Source organism: Piliocolobus tephrosceles, chromosome 5 (assembly GCF_002776525.5).
Source record: "Piliocolobus tephrosceles isolate RC106 chromosome 5, ASM277652v3, whole genome shotgun sequence".
Taxonomy (NCBI): Eukaryota; Metazoa; Chordata; class Mammalia; order Primates; family Cercopithecidae; genus Piliocolobus; species Piliocolobus tephrosceles.
In genome coordinates, this window is record NC_045438.1 from 16,777,490 (window position 1) to 16,799,349 (window position 21,860).

Sequence of the window (21,860 nt, forward strand, 5' to 3'; positions counted from 1 at the left end):
TCTCAGAACTTTTCTATGTTCTTTTCCTGTTAGGAAAGCAGAATATGACAGAAATAAGGAAGACAGGTTTGGAGTTAATAGATCTTTTTTCAAATCTCAGCTTCACTTCCCAACCATACATGGGTTTCTTTACCTTTCCAAACTTGCCTACCTTATGTTTTTAAAATGAGATGATTTAGGATAATGTTAGGATTAAATGAGATATGGATAATTCTGACACAGAGAGAATGCTCAATAAATTGTTTTATTCCTGTCCATTCAACTTAACATTAACTCTCTTCTGCCTTCCACTGATAGCTGGACACACGTGAAGGACTTAACTTCTTAACTAAATATAAATTTCTTGACAATAAGAGACCACATCTAATATTTCTTTTATATTACTGAAAAATAAAATCATTCCAAAATGATTCTGTGATGATTAAGACATTGATAATAATGTTTTTGCATACAGAACATTTTTATTTGGTCACGAAAAGAGTGCTAAAATGCTAGAAATTGCTACTTTGACCAGAGGTTTAAAATCTCTTTGTCTAACTATTAAAGATGGTTTCCAAAATCAGTTTGTTTTATCTTCATTCTTACTACATATGTTTTAAGCATCAAAAGCTAGGCATTTGTGGAAGAACATGAGTCATGTAACCAAGAACCGGAGTACCATTTTAACTGATCTGCGCTAATAAACCCGCTACTTTGCAGAGTTACTGATGACAACACGTGAAATAAACTACAAATCACTGTATGGTTGGAAGATATAAAGAACTACATACTTGTGATATTTTTCGTCAGAAATAAAAAATGGGGGTCACATATAAGTTCACAAGCCATATCAAAAAAAAAAGGAAAAGCAATCATTTTCTTCTCTGAGAGATTGTAATGATTTTTAATAACTTGTAATCACATTTTCTGACATACAATGTTGTAGTATAATCTTTTGTACTTAATTATATATAAACAGAATGACACCATCCCATCACCGTCACCATCAGTGACATTAACACGAAGCTTTCCAATTCCAGAAATGGAAAGTGATGGCTTAAGAAGCCACAGTGTGAACTGCAGATGTTCTTCTCCTATAGAAAATGTAACAACTTGTAAAGTACCTTCCTTTTATTTCATTTTAGAGACATGAGAAATATCAATATATATACTAGCATAACTACTATTTACATAAGATGATATAGTTTTCTCTCATATCTAAAAGAAAAGATCACGTGTAAATTGGATTTCACTTATCAAGGACATAAAAGCAAAGTTCAAGAAAGTCCTCATAATACAGTCATGTAATTAATATATATGTTACTCTTCTTTTCCACAGTTTACTTCATAGAACTTAGTCATCTCTAAATGATCTAGAACTGTGTTGATTCTGTAACTTGAACCTAGATGCTATCAGGACCATGAGCAAATGCAACCAACCTTAAGGTTTCACCATCAGAAACCTCAGCAAAATCTACCCCAGAGAGGCCAAGACATGAAATTTTTTCTTATAGTTATCTGAATATATCTACCAATACATTAAGAGCTGCAGAAATATATAAACATATCTATGGTCATGACAGAAAAAACAAGTAAACGTAAACTCTGTTGACATTTGAGGGATTATTCACTGCCTTAACTTGGATATTCAATAATACCTCAAAATTCATAGTGTCAAGTGGCTATGTATAAACAGCTAAGAGACTTTAGAATTATGAATGAAAATTTACTAAGCCTTCCTAAAACTCTTACAATGTTTTGTGCCTCTTTAGAAACATTTTTATTATGTTGATTTGGTATTGAGGATGTGGGGAAATGAGAAGTCCAAAGCTTTCTTACTGTATTTATAACAATTTAGGTCAGGCACTGTGGATCACACCTGTAATCCTAGCACTTTGGGAACTAGGGTAGGAGGATAGCTTGAGATCAGGAGTTCGAAACCAGGTGCAGCAACATAATGAGACCCCGTGTCTACAAAAATTAAAAAATAGCCAGGCACAGTGGCATATGCCTGTAGTCCTGGCTACTCAAGTGGCTGAGGAGGTAGGCTATGGCAGGAGGATCACTTGAGCCCAGGAGTTCAAGGCTGCAGGGAGTCATGATCCTGTTACTATACTCCAGACTGGGTGACAGAGTAAGACCCTGTCTCAAAAAAAAAAAAAAAAAAAAAAAAAAAATCAGTAACAGTAAGGGTTTAGCATCAAAGTGTGACCTGGTACTTTTCTGAGGTTGGAAAAAAAATCCCAGAATGTATTGTTCCCCTCAGATTCTAGCAATTCTCTGAGGTGTACAAGATTCCATGAAATATGGCTATCACACATTACTCTATCAGCAGAGATCCTAACTGGAAAGTGTTCATAGTATAAGATCCTGGCACTAAAAGGAATATAAACATTAAGAACTCAGAATGAAGTTTAAAGTTGTTGACCAAATTTTCTCATTTTGAATAATAAGCTGGGTCATGTGCTGTAAAAGTTCCTAGCTGTCTGCAAATCAATTAACTTACTTTTGAAAATGTTTTTGTTATTATCAGAGTCCACGATTACTCTAATGACTACTAACTTCATTTGTACATCTTAGAACTCCTCTTCTAAAACTGTTCAAAGGAAAAATTAAAATAGCAGCTCTATTATATCTGCAGGTAGTAGTTTCACATTCATTCCACTTATTTGACATTAGATCAAATGTACATTATTAGATAGAATAAATTTATAATATTAAGTCTCTTCTTGGTTTCTGTGAACACTGAAAATTATGAGACCAGAGTACTTTGCATTAAAAAAAAAAAATTCTTAATGTCCGCAGATAGGTAAAGATAATGAGTGGTTCTCTCTCTGCTTCAGACCATCTGACAAGGTAGACATACGAAAAAAGCCAAGGGGAAGAGTCTGATCAGGTCAACAGCAGCCAAAGGGAAGAGTCTGATCAGGCCAACAGCAGCCAGAAGGACAAGCAGCAGAGGAGGAGGTTGTTTACCCCATGGCAGTGAAGCACGATCCTGCCTCAAGTACACTTACATCTCCAGAAGGAATGCAGCCTCACTACAAAATACTACAAAATACACACATGTACACTGGACATATGTTTATTTTATTTATTATCAATACCACTCAAAGAAATAAGAAGCCAGGCAAATGCTTAGAGCCCTTGAGACAGATACTAGCTAATAAAGACTAGAAATGGAAAAAAAATGAATAGTCTACAATGTTCAGCAATGTGGCTGAATTGTGTGTTAATACACAATCCAACTTCTTCAACATTTCCTTCGTATCAGTTAGGCAATTATCCCTCGTAGACAATTCTGTATTAAGACATTTTACCTAATTTAAAACTATTAGCAGCTTACAGCAATGATCAATGAAGATTCATTTCCCTTTGTCTATAGTTTGAAATAAGTGACAAAACTTTATACTTTTATAAAAGGCAATTTTATCCATATGCTGAAAGAAAACTAACTATATATAGTATTAAAAACAATGTTCCACTTTTGCTTATGAAGGATTAACTGCTACAGAAATTGCCTTCTAGTAATAAACAACTTTAGAAAATCAGAAGAAAATACGTGAAAAGAAAGTTTTTAGACACTGAACACAAGGCAATGCAAGACACTGATCCTAGTGATTTAAACACATAGGAAAAAAAAAAGTCAATGTTCATTTAGGATAAAAGCTCATAGCAAACTAAAATTTAAGGAGATTTCCTTAACATGGTAAAGGAATCTATAAAAAATCTACAGGTAGCATCACACCTAATGGTGTAAGATTAAATGCTTTCCTACCAAGATGGAGAACAAGGCAAGAGCATCTGCTCTCCACACTCCTATTCGACAATATATAACTGTATTTCTACCATGCTGAATATGCAAATTATATTCAACATTATTCAGTATTCTCACCACTATCCTTTTCAGTAAAATTTGAAAATCCATATATACATACACACACATACATACAAATTACATATATTTAACATTATATATAATAGGTATTATGTATCCAACATAGATTAAAAAGGAAAAAAAAAAAAAACTATTCCGAGATGGCATGATCACCTAGGTAAAAAGTCCTGATGAGGCCGGGTGCGGTGGCTCACGCCTGTAATCGCAGCACTTTGGGAGGCCAAGGCAGGCGGATCACGAGTTCAGGAGATTGAGACCATCCTGGCTAACATGGTGAAACCCTCTCTCTACTAAAAATACAAAAAAAAAAAAAAAAGTCCTGAGGAATCTACAAAAAACTACTAGAATGAATATGTGAGTTTAGTAAGGTCACAAAATGCATGGTAAGAGAACTTCAAATCCTAAATAAACAGTTAAGTATACCCTGTTCAAGGATCAGAACTGTTATCAATTTTCCCCAACTTGATCTGTAGAGTAAATACAGGCAATTCAAAATCTCAACAGGCTTTCTGTCAAACTTGACAAGGTATCTGTAAAATGTATATGGTAATGTAAATGACCCAGATGAGCAATTCATTTTTTGAAAATAAATAAGTTGCAGAAGTTATGCTACATTCCAAGACTTCCTACACAGCTACATTAAACAAAACAGTCTGGTACTGACATAATGAGAGACATGCAAATCAATGAACCGAAACAGAATGTAGAAATAGACATATGTATATATGTGAATTTAGGCAAAGATACCAAAGTGATTCAATGAAAACAGGATAAGCTTTTTCAACAAATGGTGCTGGAAGAAATGGATATTCATAAACAAATTAACCTTAACCCTTACCTCACATGATATATAAAGATTAACGGGAAATAAATAGATGAACATATAAGGGTGAAAACTGTAAAATGTATATAAGAAAATAGGAGAATATATTGAGTTAGGCAATGATTTCCTACAGTAGACACAAAATACACAAATCATCAAAGAAAAAATTGATAAAACAGACTTTATCAAATTTAAAAACTTTGGCTCTTCAAGAGACACTGTTAAGAAAATAAAAGCCACAGACTGGGAGAAAGTATTTTCAAAATATGTATCTGGCAAAAGACCTATAACTAAAATACATAAAGTTCTCTTCCAACTCAATACTAAGAGAATGAAGACTCAAATTTACAAAGCAGCAAAATATTTGAATAGATTCTTCACAAATGAGGATATAGAAATGAAAAAACTCATTAAAATGTTTAACATTTTTAGTTATTAGGAAAATCCAAATTATAATAAAAAGAGATATCACCAAGTACCCGTTAGAATGGAGAAAATTAAAAGAACGTGAAGCAATGGGATTTTACAGTACATTGTTAAACGTGTGGCGTATCTGAACAATGGGATACTACAGAACCACGAAAATGAAGAATGTACTGATACACACAACCACCTCTGCAAATCTCACAACCATCATGCTAAGTAAGAGAAAGCAGACGCAAATGGCTTCACACTACTGAGTGTCTTTACATGAAATTCTACAAACTATAATGATAAAAGGCGATCAGAGGTTGCCAGGAACTAAAGGAGGGTGTAGGGTGTTGTAGGGTGTACGAGGGAACATTACCTGCAGACAGGTATACGGGGACTTTCTGAGATGGAAGAAACGTTGATTGGGATGGTGGTTACAGGATAGTACACATTCATCAAAATTCATTAAACTATATACTTGATCAGATTTATTGTAAGTAAATTATACGTCTATAAAGCTGATTAAACAAAGAAACAAGAAAAGTATGTCTTCTCCTTAAGCTTGAACTCGATGTGAAGCAAGTCCCATGATTTCTTTCTTCCACTCTTGGCTTGGGTTTCCATTCAAGATCCCATCTTGTCTAGGGTGTGCTCCTGGACCCAAGCTTCAACACCAGCTGAGGGCAGCAGCAGGAGAGATGTTCACGTGTCCTTCATCCCCTAAAATTCTTTTCACAGCCACAAACAACCTCAAGGTTATTCCTCCACATTTACTAAGAACTTCTCAACGTGACTAATATTATTCCTTCCCCTTAAAACCACCTCGAATTATTCTGCACAGCATCAACATCCACATGGAAGAATGCGGGGGGCTGGATGGCAAGCAAACCAATGCAGTCTGCACAGGGAACGATGGAGTTGTTCTGGCAATAAGGAGTTTTCAGCAAAACTTAAGGGGCCAGCAGGAAGAACAAGAGTTCATGCAGAGGCCTGTTGGGCAAGGACAGCCACAGGTCTCTGCCCAATCAAGAAATAACAGGCCTGGGAAACTTGGCACTAGATTCAATAAGAACCCAGAGAATCAACCTTGAAAAGCCAAAGCCTCCTTTTCTTCACTACTATGATGCTCCCTAAGTTTCCCAATATATCCACCTGTTCACTGGAACAAAGAAAAGTTAGAAAGAAGCCATTAAAGACAGGAACTCTTAGACCAACCAACTCTGGAAAATAGTTTGGTACTTTCTGAAATCCTAGTTTTAGATATTTACCCAAGACTAAGTATCTAAAAGACCAAGTATCCAAAAGAAATGAACTTAATGCAAAAAAAAAATAAGTAACTGAAAGATCTTTATGGATAAGATGGTTTTCCACTAACAGTGGGAAATATAACCCAAAAGCAGAATAAGATCAGGTAATAAAATTATGTTATTTTGCATACCCAAGTCAATCTTGCTACTGTATTTCCACAAAGAAAGCCAAAATTATTGTCATAAAATTCTTTTTTTAGCATCTGTTAATTAGAATCAATTACAAAAGTGAATTAAACATTTATTTGCAGAAAAGGCTGTATAATTCAAAAGCACTGCTACTTGTGGCTCTCTAAAAATCTGTAAAACTGATGACAGGGAATAATTCTAGAATCCTACCAAGTAGACATAGGTAAAACAATTATAGCCTAAGGAGGAAAAACTTTTTTAGAATATCATTTTGGAAAATTTGAGAAGATAACCACTAAAGAGAGAAAAGAGGTCATGTGGTTAAAGTAAAACGCATTAGAGTTCAGTATTATGATGATTTATTTAAACTATATTATAGATTTATTAAATACATATATTAAATACATTAAATACATATATTAAATACATATGTGTATTTAATGTATATAATAAATCTATGCTATATAAAATATAGCATAGATTTATTAAAACTATAAAAAAAAAACCATGACAGCATTAAATATTCAGAATGGTTTAAAAATAAATTACAGCATCATTAACTTAGATAAATGACTGAACATTCTTCATCTCTAGCATGATCCTGGCCCAATATGCTGAGGTCTCCAAGACTCACTGGCCCAATATGCTGAGGTCTCTAAGACTCACTACGGTTCTCCAGCACAGCTGTAGCCACAACAACAGCTTCTTGGGGTTCAAGTCAATGTGCTTAGAGCTAGTCATTCATTTACTATCAGAAAATCTAAAGCTTTTGGTACTGAACACTGTGATTTAAATTTTGCAACTGACTTTTCAAATGTTTCTCAATAGGACTAGCTTTTATTTCCAAGTAAGACTTTATGTGGAAACCTCATATATTAAATAGATTAAAAGAAATACGGTGGCAGATATCATAATTGGCTTAACATAAATTCCAACCTCCTCTGGGAGCTCCCTTTTGTTCCGCTTAGGCTGGAAAGCTAAAAACTACATTTTCAGATTTCCTAGCATCTTATCAGGTACTATTACTAAGGTGACACTGAATACAGAACTGAGTTAAGTGGGAAGAAAGCAGGGCCTGCGGTTCCCACTTTCCTGAGGAGTATCAATCCACAGCCACCAGATTCCTGTCGCCTGGGCTTCCTACAGACAAGGAGCAACTTCAGCAGTCACAGTCAATGATATGAAATTTTGGGGCCTGAAAGCTTCTCTTCGTAGCTCTGCCTAGAGATGATCCCTCGAGTCCTTCTAATGATTTTTAAGTCACTTAATGTGTTTCTTTCTAACTTCCATTGTTTTCTATTACCTATAACCAAACCCAAAGATAAGTGTTTTATTAGTAAAAATTTACTTTAAATGTTATAAATTATGAAACATCTCATGATAAAGCCAACAAATAATAAAAAATCCATTGCCTCACAAATTCAAAAGACTCCAGTTTAAAATGGCTCAAATATATTTACAAATTTTCTTCTTTAAAAGTTAAATCAATAAATATATAACTACTCACATTTCTTATAACAAGAAACATCCAAACATACAATAAGCCAACCACTGTGTGCCATTTTGTGATTAAATATACACTGATTCAACTTTCAAATAAAATGATGATGAGAGTCAAAATATTACTAATATGATACTTTTAAAAGAAGTTCAAATAAATATGCAGCTAGGTTACTATAAGCTTTGCCTGAGTTTTGCATACAAATGAGTTGAACTGACAGTACAAAGTTAATCGGTCAGTGGTCTCCAACATATTAAAACTTGGTATAATTAAATATGTCTGTTGTCTTATTATAGTTAAAACTGCCCAAAACTATTTTGGGGGCCTAAATTCTTTTGAGGCAAAGCCATAGACCTTCTCTCAGAGAAAACAATATACATTTTAAAAATCTTACATATAGGCCGGGCGTGGTTGCTCAAGCCTGTAATCCCAGCACTTTGGGAGGCCGAGACGGGTGGATCACGAGGTCAGGAGATCGAGACCATCCTGGCTAACACGGAGAAACCCCGTCTCTACTAAAAAATACAAAAAACTAGCCGGGCGAGATGGCGGGCACCTGTAGTCCCAGCTACTTGGGAGGCTGAGGCAGGAGAATGGCGTGAACCTGGGAGGTGGAGCTTGCAGTGAGCTGAGATCCGGCCACTGCACTCCAGCCTGGGCGACAGAGCAAGACTCCGTCTCAAAAAAAAAAAAAAAAAAAAAAAAATCTTATATATAATCTCAGAAGGATCACATGAACTCCAGTTTGATTTCACCATGATCAGGTCATAAATTGGTTGCACTGAAAAGCTGGTCAGTACACAAAGCATTTTAAATTCTGAATTCTAAGGAAAAAAACCATAAAATTCTTCAAATATTCTAAAAGTAACACACATAAAAATATAAACAATAAAACAATACCAAATATGTAGTGAAAAAAATACTACTACTTCTTTTATTTTTCAATTGTATTTTCTAAGTCTACACTGCCTCCACTCATGGTAGCCACTGGCAGCCAGTGTTCCTCTTGGGGAATGTCTTTTCCCACTTTTTTCCATTCCCATATTAACATAACTATATAAGTACTTTTGTTGTTTTTTTCCCCCCCCACTGAAATGGCACTGTACTATAATGTTATATTGCAGATTAATTTTGTCACTTAGAATTTCACATTCCTTTCTAGACCATAGAGTTCCAACTCAATTTTTTGAATATATGTATAACATTTCATACAATAAATATATCACAATTTATCCAATATTTCCCTTTAGATGGACATTTAGGTTGATTTCAGTATTCTATCTCTGTAAGCAATGTTGTGATAAATATTTTGGCACATATATATTCAATATTCTCCCTACTTTAAAAACATTGAATATTCTCCTAAAAGAAGAAAGTTACCAACAGAGGTTACTTTTCTATAGAGGAGATTTTACACAGTGTATAATAGAAAATAAGTACAGATGAACAGTAATATTGGCTAAATAAGCATTTGTGGGCACATCCAACATACTATTTCCACGTAACAGTGCCATGTCTGATATGGTGAAAAGAAAAATTGTTCTTGAGAATGTATCTTTGATTGAAAGGTACACAATCTCCCTAAAACTTCTGGTACTAATAGGCTTTGCCTTGACACTTGGTTTCAAGGATTTTAAGCTAAAGTAAGGCCATGTGCCTTACCTGTCATTCAAAAAAATTATAAAATGATTCCATGTATTCACAGCTTTTTATTTGTAGAGTATTTTTACTCACACCAGCTATAAATAACACATTGGTTTCTCTGGTTCATTCTAGTACACTTGAAATACTGCCATAATAATCAAAGACTTATCTCTTAGCCCTACTTTCCATTGCATTCTCTGATGTTTTTGTCCTGGAAGCTCAGCCTGTTTTCCTTCTAATCAGTAATCATCAGCTCAGGAGGCATTGAGCAGTCTTCACCCATTTAACAATTGATGTTTAGAATTTATGCTACTCAAACGGATCATTTGGTGATCCCTGGAAAGAGTTTGGTTGGCTGAAACTACCTGCCAACCTGCTGCCTTACAACTAGATTTTTATCTCTGTTTCCCTACCTTGTACTTGTGTTTCATGCTGGAGTTGAAATTTTGTCCTATATCCCAACATGCTTGGTTAGGGCTCAGCCATGTTGGGTAGTAACACTTACAAGGCTCTCGGTTTGGGTAGAAGTTATTCCAAGAAGAAGAGGTTCTACTCACTTTGTTCCTGCAGTCAAAGCTAGCTAGAGTTCAGCTTGGAGCAGACTGACTATACAGTAACACAGTACAAGGAGGAAGTGCTTTAGAAACCAAAGGACAAACTTGCTAGACTTCCTACCCCTTAGTTCTGTTGTGAGGATTAAATAAGCTAACACAGTACATGTAAATTAATGCTCCTTTTCCCCTTGCATGCGCTCGTCATGAGACTCCCGCTGTCATGTTCCACCTGGAAGACAGACAACCCACAGTCCAACTACACAAACCCCAAGTCCAGCAAGTTTCTTCCAGAAGTTCTACGATCATCAGAGTTTCAGCCTATCTCCTGCTGGATTTGTCCAGATCCCTATCACTAACTTGAATGGCTCAAAAAATCACATAATCACAACTGAATGATTTTTAGCTCCCCCTTTTCTTTTCCCTTTCCACTTCATTTTTCAACTGAACACTTAACTACACACTTCTTGGGAACTATCAAGTTCTACTGATGGGCCCTATTGTTTTGGGGACTTTCGGGGTAATACAAATATTTTAATTTTTTAGTCTCTTAGAAAAAGGCTTTGAAAATCCTACACATATTTTAAAGTCTTATCAGCAAATTCTGAGGTGATACAAAACTTCAAATAAACCACCTCAAAAACCAAAAGTACATTAATTAAAACAAACCACTTGAATTTCAACTTATGCGGATATACTTCAAGGAATATTTCTACCCAAAGCCCAGAAGAAACAAGACTGTTCCGAAACTGAAAAGTAGTATTTTAAAAGGCCATTACTTGTATTTTCAAAAAAAAATTTATGAATGTATACTTGACAAAGTGACATGCACGTATTTAAAGTTAAAAGGTTGCAAAGTTCACATACACATGTGAAACCACTGCCACAACTGAAATAACACATAAATCACCCCCAAAAGTTTCCACAGATCCATTAGAATCCCTGCCAATTGCCATCCCAAGCAACCACCGATCTGTTTTCTGTCACTGTATATTACCCTGCATTGCCTAGAGTGTTGTATAAATAGAGTAGCATAGTACAGTCCTCTTTTCTGTCTGGTCTCCTTCACTCAGTGTAACTGTTTTGAGATTCATCCACACTGTTGCCTGTATCAATAATTTATCCTTTTTATTGAAGAGTAGCATTCCATTGCATGAATATACCACAGTTTATCCATTCATCTCTTGGTGGACCTGAGTTATTTCCAGTTTTATTCCTGTATCAGTTTTCCACAACAACACAGGCTTTCATTTATCTTCAGTAAATACCGCAGAGAGAATGAATGGGGCTCATATGCTCAGTGTCTACATAACTTTGAAGAAACTGCCAAGCTATTCTCCAAACGGGTGATAGCATTTTACATTCTCTCAATCAATGTTTGAAAAGTCCAGGGCCTCCACATCCTTGACAACCCTTGGGATAGTAACTGGGTTTAATTTTAGCCACTGCAAGAGGTATGCAGTGATACTTCACTGCTTTTTCTCATCAACAGGTTGACCGAGGATTAATTTATATACCATAAAGTTCACCAACTGTAAGTATACAGAATTCAGTGTTAGTATGTTTATACAATTGTGAAGCTATCATAATAGTCCAGTTTTAAAACACTTCCATCCTCATCAAAGAAAGTTCCCTCATAACCATTTACATTAAACCCCTGACCCCATAGAGATCTCAACAGTCATCGACGTGGTTCCCATCTTCATAGACTGATTTTTTTCTGGGCATTTCATATAAACAGAATCACATAATGTATAGTCAATTACATCTGGTTTCTTCCACTTGGCACAAATTCACTCAGGTTCATCCATGTCAAAGCATATATTCATACTTCACTATTTTTATTGCTTTCTTTTATTGATACATATTATTTTCAACATTTATGAGGTACATGTAAGCATTTTTTTACCCACATAGAATGTGTCATAATCGAGTCAGGGTACTTGGGCTATCCATAACCACGAGTATTTATCATTTCTATGTGTTTGTAATATTTCGAGTCCTTTCTTCTGGCTGCTTTATTCTTCTGCATATGGATATCCCATTTTCCCAGCACCATTTATTGAAGAGGGTTGTCCTTTCCCCAACATATGTCCTCGGAACCTTTGTCGGAAATCAGTTGGCTATAAATATGTGAAATTATTTCTGAGTTCTTTATTTTGTTCCATTGTACAGTTTGTCTATTTTTATACCAATACCATGCTGTCTGGATTGTAATCGCCTTGTAATAAAATATAAAGGCAGGGAGTGTGATGCCTCCGGTGTTGTTCTTTTTGCTCAGGATTCCTTTGGCTATTTTTTGGTTCCATACAAATTTTAGGATTTTTTTTTTATTTTTGTGAAAAATGACATTGGTACTTTGATAAGGATTGCACTGAATCCGTATAATGCTTTGGACAACATTCTTATTTTAATTATATTAATTCTTTTGATCTATGAGCATGGAATATCTTTCCATTTGTTTGTATCCTCTATCCTCTTCAATTTCTTTCTTTCAGGGTTTTGTAGTTTTCCTTATAGAGATCTTTTACCTCCTTGGTTAAATTTATTCTTAGGTATTATATTTAATTTTTTATAGCTATTGTAAATGGGATTGGCTTCTTGATTTCTTCTTCAGCTATTTCATTATTGGTGTATAAAACACTGCTGACTTGGCCGGGCGCGGTGGTTCACGCCTGTAATCCCAGCACTTTGGGAGGCCGAGGCAGGTGGATCACAAGGTCAGGAGATTGAGACCATCCTGGCTAACACAGTGAAACCCCATCTCTACTAAAAATACAAAAAATTAGCCGGGCATGGTGGTGGGGGCCTGTAGTCCCAGCTACTGGAGAGGCTGAGGCAGGACAATGGCATGAACCTGGGAGGCGGAGCTTGCAGTGAGCCGAGATTGCACCACTGCACTCCAGCCTGGGCGACAGAGCAAGAGTCCATCTCAAAAAAAATAAAAATAAAAAATAAATAAATAAACAAAACACTGCTGACTTGTTGTTGATTTTGTACCCTGCAACTATACCATATTTGCTTATTAGCTCTACAAGTTTTCTGCTGGTGTCTTCTGGTTTTTCTAAATATAAAGAGCATGTCATCACCAAAGAGGGACAACCTGACTTTGTCTTTTCCAACTTGGATGCCTTTTATTTCTTTCTCTTGCTTGATGCTCTCTGGCTAAGACGTTCAGTAGTATGTTGAACAGGAGTGGTGAAAGTGGGCAGCCTTGTCTTGTTCCAGATCTTAGAGGAAATGCTTTCAGCTTTCCCACATTCAGTATGATATTAGCTGTGGGTCTGGCATATGTTTTCTATGATTTTGAAATACGTTCCTTCTCTGACTAGTTTGCTGAATTTTATTAAGTGAGATGATCATATGGTTTTTGTTCTTCATTCAACTGATGTGATGTATCATGTACACTGGTTTGCATATCTTAAACCATCCTTGCATCCCTAGTATAAATTCCACTTTCTGATGTGCTGTTAAGTTTAGTTTGCTAGTAATTCGTTGAGGATTTTTGCATCTATGTGTATCAGAGATAGAGATACTGGCCTGTAGTTTTCTTGTTTTGTTGTGTCCTTGTCTGGCTTGGGTATCAGGGTAATGCTGGCCTTGTAGAATGAGTTGGGGAGAATTCCCTCCTCTTCAATTTCTTGGAATAGTGTGAGGAGGATTGGTATTAGTCCATTATGTTTGGCAGAATTCAACAGTGAATCCACTGGGTCATGAGGTTTTCTTTATTGGGAGACATTTCATTTCTGATTCAATCTTGCTATAGTTATTGGTCAGTTCAGGTTTTCTATTTCTTCCTGATTCAATCTTGGTAGAATGCATGTGGCCTGGAATTTATCCATTTCCTCTAGGTTTTCCAGTTTGTTGGTGTAGAGTTGTGCATAATAGTTTCTGATGATCTTTTGTATTTCTGTGGTATCAGCTGTAATGTCTCCATTTTCATTTATGATTTTGTTTCTTTGGGTCTTCTCTCTTAGTCTAGCTAATGGTTTATCATTTTTTTTTAAACTTTTCCAAAACCCAAAATTTTGTTTCATTGATCCTTTTAGTTATTTTTAGTCTTATAGTTTTTTAGTTTTTCACCTAGGTCTCTGGTGATATTTATTTCTTTCATTCTATTAATATTGGATTTAATTTATTCTTGCTTTTCTAGTTCCTTGCAGTGTATCATTAGATTGTTTATTTGAACTCTTTCTACTTTTTTGATATAGGTGTTTGTTGCTATTGTCTTTCCTGTTAGTACTGCTTTTGTTGTATACCACAGGTTTTGGTGTGTTGTGTTTGCATTTTCATTTGTTTCGAGAAATACTTTGATTTTCATATTAATTTCTTCATTGACCCCAATGGTTATTCGGGAGTATCTTAATTTTCATGCATTTGTATAGTTTCTAAAGTTTCTCTTTTTTTAAAATTGATTTCAAGTTTTATTGTAGTCTGAGAAGACACTTAATTTCAAAATTTTTAAAATTTATTGAGAATTGTTTTGTGGCCTAACATGTGGTATATCCTGAAGACTGTTCCATGTGCTGATGAGAAGAATGTGTATTCTGCAATTGTCAGATAAAATGCTCTGTCAACCTTAGCTCCAGCTGATCTAAAAACCACTTTAAATATAATGATTATTTGGTGATTTTCTTCCTAGAGGATCTGTCTAATGCTGACTGCTGACAGGGGGATGTTGAAATTCCCCACTCTCATTGTATTGGAGTGCATCTCTCTCTTTAGATCTAGTAATATTAGCTTTATGAATACAAAATTCATAAAGGTGCTCCCGTGTTGCGTGCATAAATAGAATTATGTCCTCTCGATGAACTGATCTCTTTATATGATCTTATTTGTCTTTCTTTATGGTTTTTTACTTAAAGTCTGTTTTACCTGATGTAAGTATAGCTGCCCCTGCCAGCTTTTGGTTTCTATTTGAATTGAGTATCTTTTTCCATTCCTTTAGTTTCAGTCGATGTGTGTCTTTACAGGTGAAGTGCATGTCTTGCAGGCAGCATATAGTTGTATCTTTTATTTTTTCCATTCAGCCAGTCTATATCTTTTCAACAGAGAATTTATCTATTCACATTCAAAGTTATTATTGCTATCAGAACTTGTTATTGTCATATTGTTGTTTTCCGGTTGTTTGTATATTCTTTGTTCCTTGCTTTTCTCTTATTGTTTGTCATTGTGGTTTGGTGGTTTTCTGTAGTGGTTCCATTTGAGACCTTTCTCTTTCTGATTTCTGTATTTGCTCTACCAGTGAGTTTTGTCCTTTTATATGTTTTTATGATAGTAAATGTCATCTGTGCTTCCAGTTTAGGACCTCCTTTAACATTTATTGTAGGACTGGCCTAGGAATGATGAATGCCCTCAGCTTTTGCTTGTCTTTGAAAGACATTATTTCTCCTTCATTTGTGAAAGATAATTTTGCTGACAATAGTAATAATAGTAATAAAATATTATTTTTTAATAGTAATAAAATAATAGTAGCTTTGGCCGACAGATTTAAAAAAAAAATCAGCACTTTGAATATATCATCCTATTCTCTCTTTGCCTATTACCTTGCTCTTCTGCTGAGAAATCCATTGTTAGTCTGATGGGGCTTGTAATAGTATCCCATTGTATCAATGTATCATTTATTCGCCAGTTGACAGACATTTGAATTGTTTCCAATTTGTAGCTATACTGAATAATGCTGCTATGAAGATTCATACACATTTCTTGATGCAGGCATGTTTTCCTCTCCCTTAGGTAGATTCTCAAGAGGAAAACTCATCAGTTGTATGTTAAGTATACCTTTTAAGAAAACGACACTGTTTTCTGAAATACTTGTACCATCTTACTATCCCAAAAGTAATGTGTAATGATTACCATTTCACCACATGCTCACCAACATCAGTTATTGTCTGTTTTCTTATACTTATTTTAATGAGTACAGGGTACTATCTCATTGCATTTCCATAATAACTAATGAGTTAAGCATCCTTTATTGGCCATTTATATATCCTGTTTGGGATCATTCATATTCAGATCTGTTGACTTTTTTTTTAAAATGGGCATTCTTATTATTTTGTTTAAGAATCCTTTATATATTCTGGATACAAGTTCTTAGTGAACTGCAATTTACTGTTTTTTAAAATTTTATGAACTGTGTTTTTGGTGGCACACATAAGAACTTTACCCCATCAAAGACCATACTGTTTTCTGAGAAATTTGAGAATTTAGCTCTTATAATAATGCATATGATTCATATTAAATTAATGTAGCTTATGATATGACAGAAGGGTATTGAGTCTTTACAGTTATTGGTGTTTATATAATGTGTGAATATATAATTGTTCCCTACCAACTATCCTTTCCAAAAATCAATTGTTTTGGTATCTTTGTTGAAAATGAGTTGACCGTGTACAGATTTATTTCTGGACTCTCAATTCTGTTTCATTGATTTGTATGCCTATCTTTGCAGCAGTACCAAACTAACATACAGTGTTTGTATGGTAATTTTTTAATCATGTGATACAGTTCCTCCATATTGAACTTCATTTTAACATATTATTATGACTCTTCTAGATCCTTTGCATTTCCATATGCATTTTACAGTCAGTTAATCAATGTCTATAAAAAGACCTGCAGGGATTTTGATAAGGACTTCACTGAAATTATAGATCAATTTGGGGACAATTGTTATCCAGACAATTCATAAAGAGTCATTCATTTAGATTTTCTTTAATTTCTTTCAGCAATGTTTCATAGTTTTCAGTTTACAAATTTTGCACTTCTGCTAAATGTCTTCATATTTTATTTTTTGACACTACTGTGAATTTTAATTTCTTTCAGATTGTTCATTTTTATGCAGAAATACTATTTAGTTTTGCACGCTGACCATGTATCCTTTTTTGTGAAGTGTTTTGAATGTTCTCCATAAAGGATGTTGTCCTTTGTAAAAAATATAAGACAGTTTTAGTTCCTCCTATCACATCTGGGTCCTTTTTCTTTTGCCTTATTGCTCAAGTTAACAAGTGTCCTTCTACTTTGCTGAGAATTTTTAACGTGAATTTTTATTTTGTAATTTTACTAGTAGGTTCTATTACATTAACTGATTTAGTAATAGTAAATCAACTTTGTATTTCTGATAGAAATCCCACTTGGCCATATTGTATCATCTTTTTTACATATTACTGACATTGGTTTGCTAATTTTTTAAAAGCATTACTGCATTTATGTTCATGAACAACATTTATCTGTACTTTTCTTCTGACATCTTAGTTGGCTTTGATGTGAGGTTAATACAAGACTCACAGAAGTTGAAATGCTTTTCCTTCTTCTCTGTTTTCTGAAAGAGTATGTGATGGATTGGCATTATTCTTTTTCAATATTTAACAAAATTCACCAGTACCGTGATCTGGAAGCCAGTGTTTGTTGTGGAAAGATGTTTAATTACTATAAGCCTGTTTCAGTATGTAAACCTGCTTGGTTTTACATTCCACTAGACTCTTTCCAAGCAGTGACCAGTGGGAGCTGTAAAGAGATGGGGACCTTCTCCAGTTTCCACTGCACATGTGCATATCTTCAGCCAGAAACAGGTTTACCCCAATCTTGAATGAAATCTCAGGCTAGTAGAGCCTGGCCGGCACTCAGCTAGTTGCTGGCCCTCAAAATGCCATTGATGAGGGATGAGGTTACTGCTCACGACTCCAAGTTGAGTGAGTCCCTGCAACTGCAGAAGAGAAGCTGTCAGGACCTCTGTACCAACGTACTAGAGTCAGGGGGCACTGGAAGTAGCTCCAGGCCATAACACCACAGGGCCCACAGTTTTTACTGCAGGTCAGCAGTTTTTAAAGTATGAATGATTCTTGGATTGTGTACGCCTTTGAATGATGTCCACAGCACTAACATGGCTGTTTCTGTCCATATATTCCACTTCATAATTGCCTTTTGGGGAGAGGATTTCCTGTTGTCTCCTTTTAGCTTTACCTGGAAATCCTTTTATCCAAACTATTCATTTTTACTACATAGCAGCAATTCTCAATGTGTAGTTCACTGACCTCTGGGCTCCTAGACACCCTTTCAGAGGGCATGCAAATCAAAACTATTTTCATAATAACACTAAGATATTATCTGACTTATTTATATTCTCTCAGGAGTGAACACTGTATTTTTCAGAAGCTACTTAATGCTTTGACAGTCCATGACATGTGTACTTTGCATTCTAATGCTTCTAAAATGTTTTTAAGGTCGTAAGTTCACAGTTTAGGATATAAATATGTTAGTCCTCAGAGGCTAACTATGTTCTCAATACTTCTGCGGTGCTTTTATTTGCTATATTTAGTTATACCTATTGTAATCTCTGCAGTGTCATTAACATCCAATAAATAGTTACATGAAATTCCAAATTTTCTTGTACCTACATAAAAACATAAAATGTATAATTTTATATAAAATTATTGGTCTAATATTATAATTATTGTATCATAAAATTTATATATTTTCTCATATATATATGTATGTGTATATATATATGCTTTTTTTGGGTGGATGCAGTCTTGCTCTGTCACCCAGGGTGGAGTGCAGTGGGATAATCTTGGCTCACTGCAACCTCCGTCTCCCGGGTTCAAATGATTCTCCTGCCTCAGTCTCCCAAGTAGTTGGGACTACAGGTGTGTGTCAACATGTCCGGCTAATTTTTGTATTTTTAGTAGAGACAGGGATTCACCATGTTGATCAGGCTGGTCTCGAACTCCTGACCTCATGATCCACCCGCCTCTGCTTCCCAATGTGCCAGGATTACAGGCATGAGCCACCGTGCCCAGCCTATTTTCTTATATTTAAGACTGGATCATTGGCTTTAAAAGGGGGAGCTTAGTAAATTTATTTTCTTAACCCACTGATGTTCTATTTATATTTAAAAATACTGAACAAGATTAAAGTGACCTACCAGAAGATTCTCTGATTTATGGAATGGAGAAATCTACTCCAAAGGAACTAGGTGAAACTGTAAATAAGAAATAAAAATCTGCTAAAATATCATTGCCTTGGCTTTAATAATTTATCTCATCCTGCCTTAGGCAACAGAACATTTTCAAATAATATTTCAAATAGTTTCCTCCAATCTAAGGCCAGCCCCCTTCACTTAGTGCTGTATCTTGTTCTCTTACGTGGTCAAAGCCATAGCTCCAGCAATCTCTTCTCTATCTCCCACCAACAATGTTTCCCTCTCTACTGAAGCATTTCCCATGAGCACACAGTCTCTTAATACTCCCATGTTAAAAATAAAATTAACAAAATGTCACCTTCCACATGCCATTCCCTATCTCCTCTCCTTCAAAACAAACCTTAAAAGATTATGTATATGCTTCCTCTCTAAGCCCCCTCCTTAATTTTGAGTCATAGTATTCTCAAAGACACGCACACATCAAAAAGAGGTGCTCTTGCCCCTGTTTTTATGGACCCACATAAAAGAACTTCCTACTACCATTGTACATAAAACCTTATTTGATAGCAGTATTTTGCCTAACAGAACAAAAGCCCTTAATGATCTGACACCACCTCACATGTTAAGTATACAAGGCCCAATTATAAGCAGCCTTCATATTTCTAAAAGGTAATTTTCATAAATGGATAGAAGAAGAGTAAGGTTAACATGAAAGCCTCTGAGGCTTACGAATAGGTCACTTGTTTTTCCTCATTATTTATCCAAACAAAATCACTAGGGAAAATTTTTTAACAAATAATCATAAATATCATGTTTTACTTTACATACATAATTACTCCCTTTAACCATGTTCTTACAAATGGAAACAAGGCCATGTTACAGTAAAATAAAACCTACCTTTAGATGATATATCCTCAAATACAAAAAACGATTCACTGTGACAAGCAATATATAGTTACTCTAAAGAATACAGCTTCCAATTAATATAAAGAACTATATTTTTAACATGTGCTAAAATGTACAACCTTATATTCATCACATTACCATAAATCAAAAAAACTCATTAAACACATTATAGTGCTTCTGAATTACTCAATCATTCTATCTTGATTTGTTAAATGGGTATTTAATACACACCCCTTGTGTCAAACATTGTATAAGATATTAGAAGCTTAGTAAATGTCTGGCAAGTTATGCCACCAAATGATTCTTCCTTTTAATTTAATTAGAAAACCAGTAATTAAAATACATGTCTATGAAATTCAAGCTAGTAAAATAAATATGAAATAGATGACATTTTTCACAAATACATCTTATAAGCCTTAAATGGACTCAAAAGACTCACAGTCTCCATGAAAAATAAGATTTAGTTTATCATTCAAATTTCATCAGAGACAAAAACACAAGACAAGATAGTCCAACACAAACACCAGTTAAAGTAATTCGGACCCAGCATTTCCCACGAAGAGGAATCTCTCATTCTAAAGTATTATTTTAAATAGCATTCATATTATTGATAATTTCCCCCAAATTGGAAATAACCCAAAGAGGCTTTAGAAAGTAATCAGATAAATTGTGGTACATCCATATAACAAAATACTACTCAGCAATAACAAGGAACACACAATTGGTACAGACAGCAACTCGGATGAATCTCAAAAAGGCTCGGCACTGCATGATGTCATTTACATGACATTTGGGAAAAGACAAAACTATAGGGATCGCTAACACAGAAGCCATTGCCAAGGATTGGATGAATAGAGGGCAGGATTATAAAGGTTAGCATAAGAAAGTGCCATTCTTCAGGCTGAGGTCAGCGGTGGTTATGTGAATCTACACATGTGTTAAAATTCATAGAACTATACATGAGAAAAATACAAAGTCAATCATTTTTAATATATTAAGGTCGGGTTTTTAATATATACAGCTATCATTTTGTGACTGATTACCATGCATCCAGTGCTAATCCTAACATCAGTCCTATGAAATGGGTTCTATTCCCATTTTAGATATGAGAAGCAAACTCAAGGAGGTTAAGGTTAAGTAATTAAATGAGGTTATCCAGCTAAATATTAAGTGGAAGATCCCAAATTCAATTTTAAAGTTGTCTGATTCCAAAGCCTGAACAAAATATTTTGCTAAACACTCTGATGTTGCTAGAAAACACCGACTTTTAAAAAATCACAGCTTTCGTTCAAACCCATAAATTACGAGAGCAGAACAAATCAATTAAGGACATTAAATAGAGGGCACAAATTAAAATGACAAAAAATGAGTAGGTAGGGTCAAACGAAGAAAAATCTGTACAGTAGAACCCTTCATCTGCAGTTTCACTTTCTGCAATTGTAGTTACCCACAGTCAAACACAATATTACATGGAAAATTCCAGAAACAAATAATTCGTAATTTTAAATTGCACACCAGTCTGAGTAGTACAATGAAATCTCACACTGGACAGCTCCATCCTGCACAGGACATGAATTTTCCCTTTGTCCAGAATCTCCACGCTGCAAATGCTCCTGACCCTTTAGTCAGTAGCTGTCTGACTTCTCAGATCAACTGTTCTGGTATCCCAGTGTTTGTGTTCAAGTTGCCCTTACTTAATAATGACCCTAACGCACAACAGTAGTGATGCTGGCAATTCAGATACACCAAGAGGCCGTAAAGCACTTCCTTTAAGTGAAATGGTGAAAGTTCTCA

General features: G+C 35.0%; 1 protein-coding gene across 12 annotated transcripts in view; it reads right to left on the minus strand.

The window, feature by feature from the left end:
• Positions 1-21,860, minus strand: part of PDE10A (phosphodiesterase 10A) — a 333,920-nt gene that overhangs the window by 152,300 nt on the left and 159,760 nt on the right. Inside the window, exon 1 of one of the 12 annotated variants that reach the window (XM_023223607.1) lies at positions 5,620-5,972. The exons of the other annotated variants lie outside the window; for them this stretch is intronic. The gene's annotated coding sequence lies outside the window, so the exon portion shown is untranslated. Of the gene's footprint in view, positions 1-5,619; positions 5,973-21,860 lie in introns of those variants that run through there. 12 annotated transcript variants of the gene reach the window in all.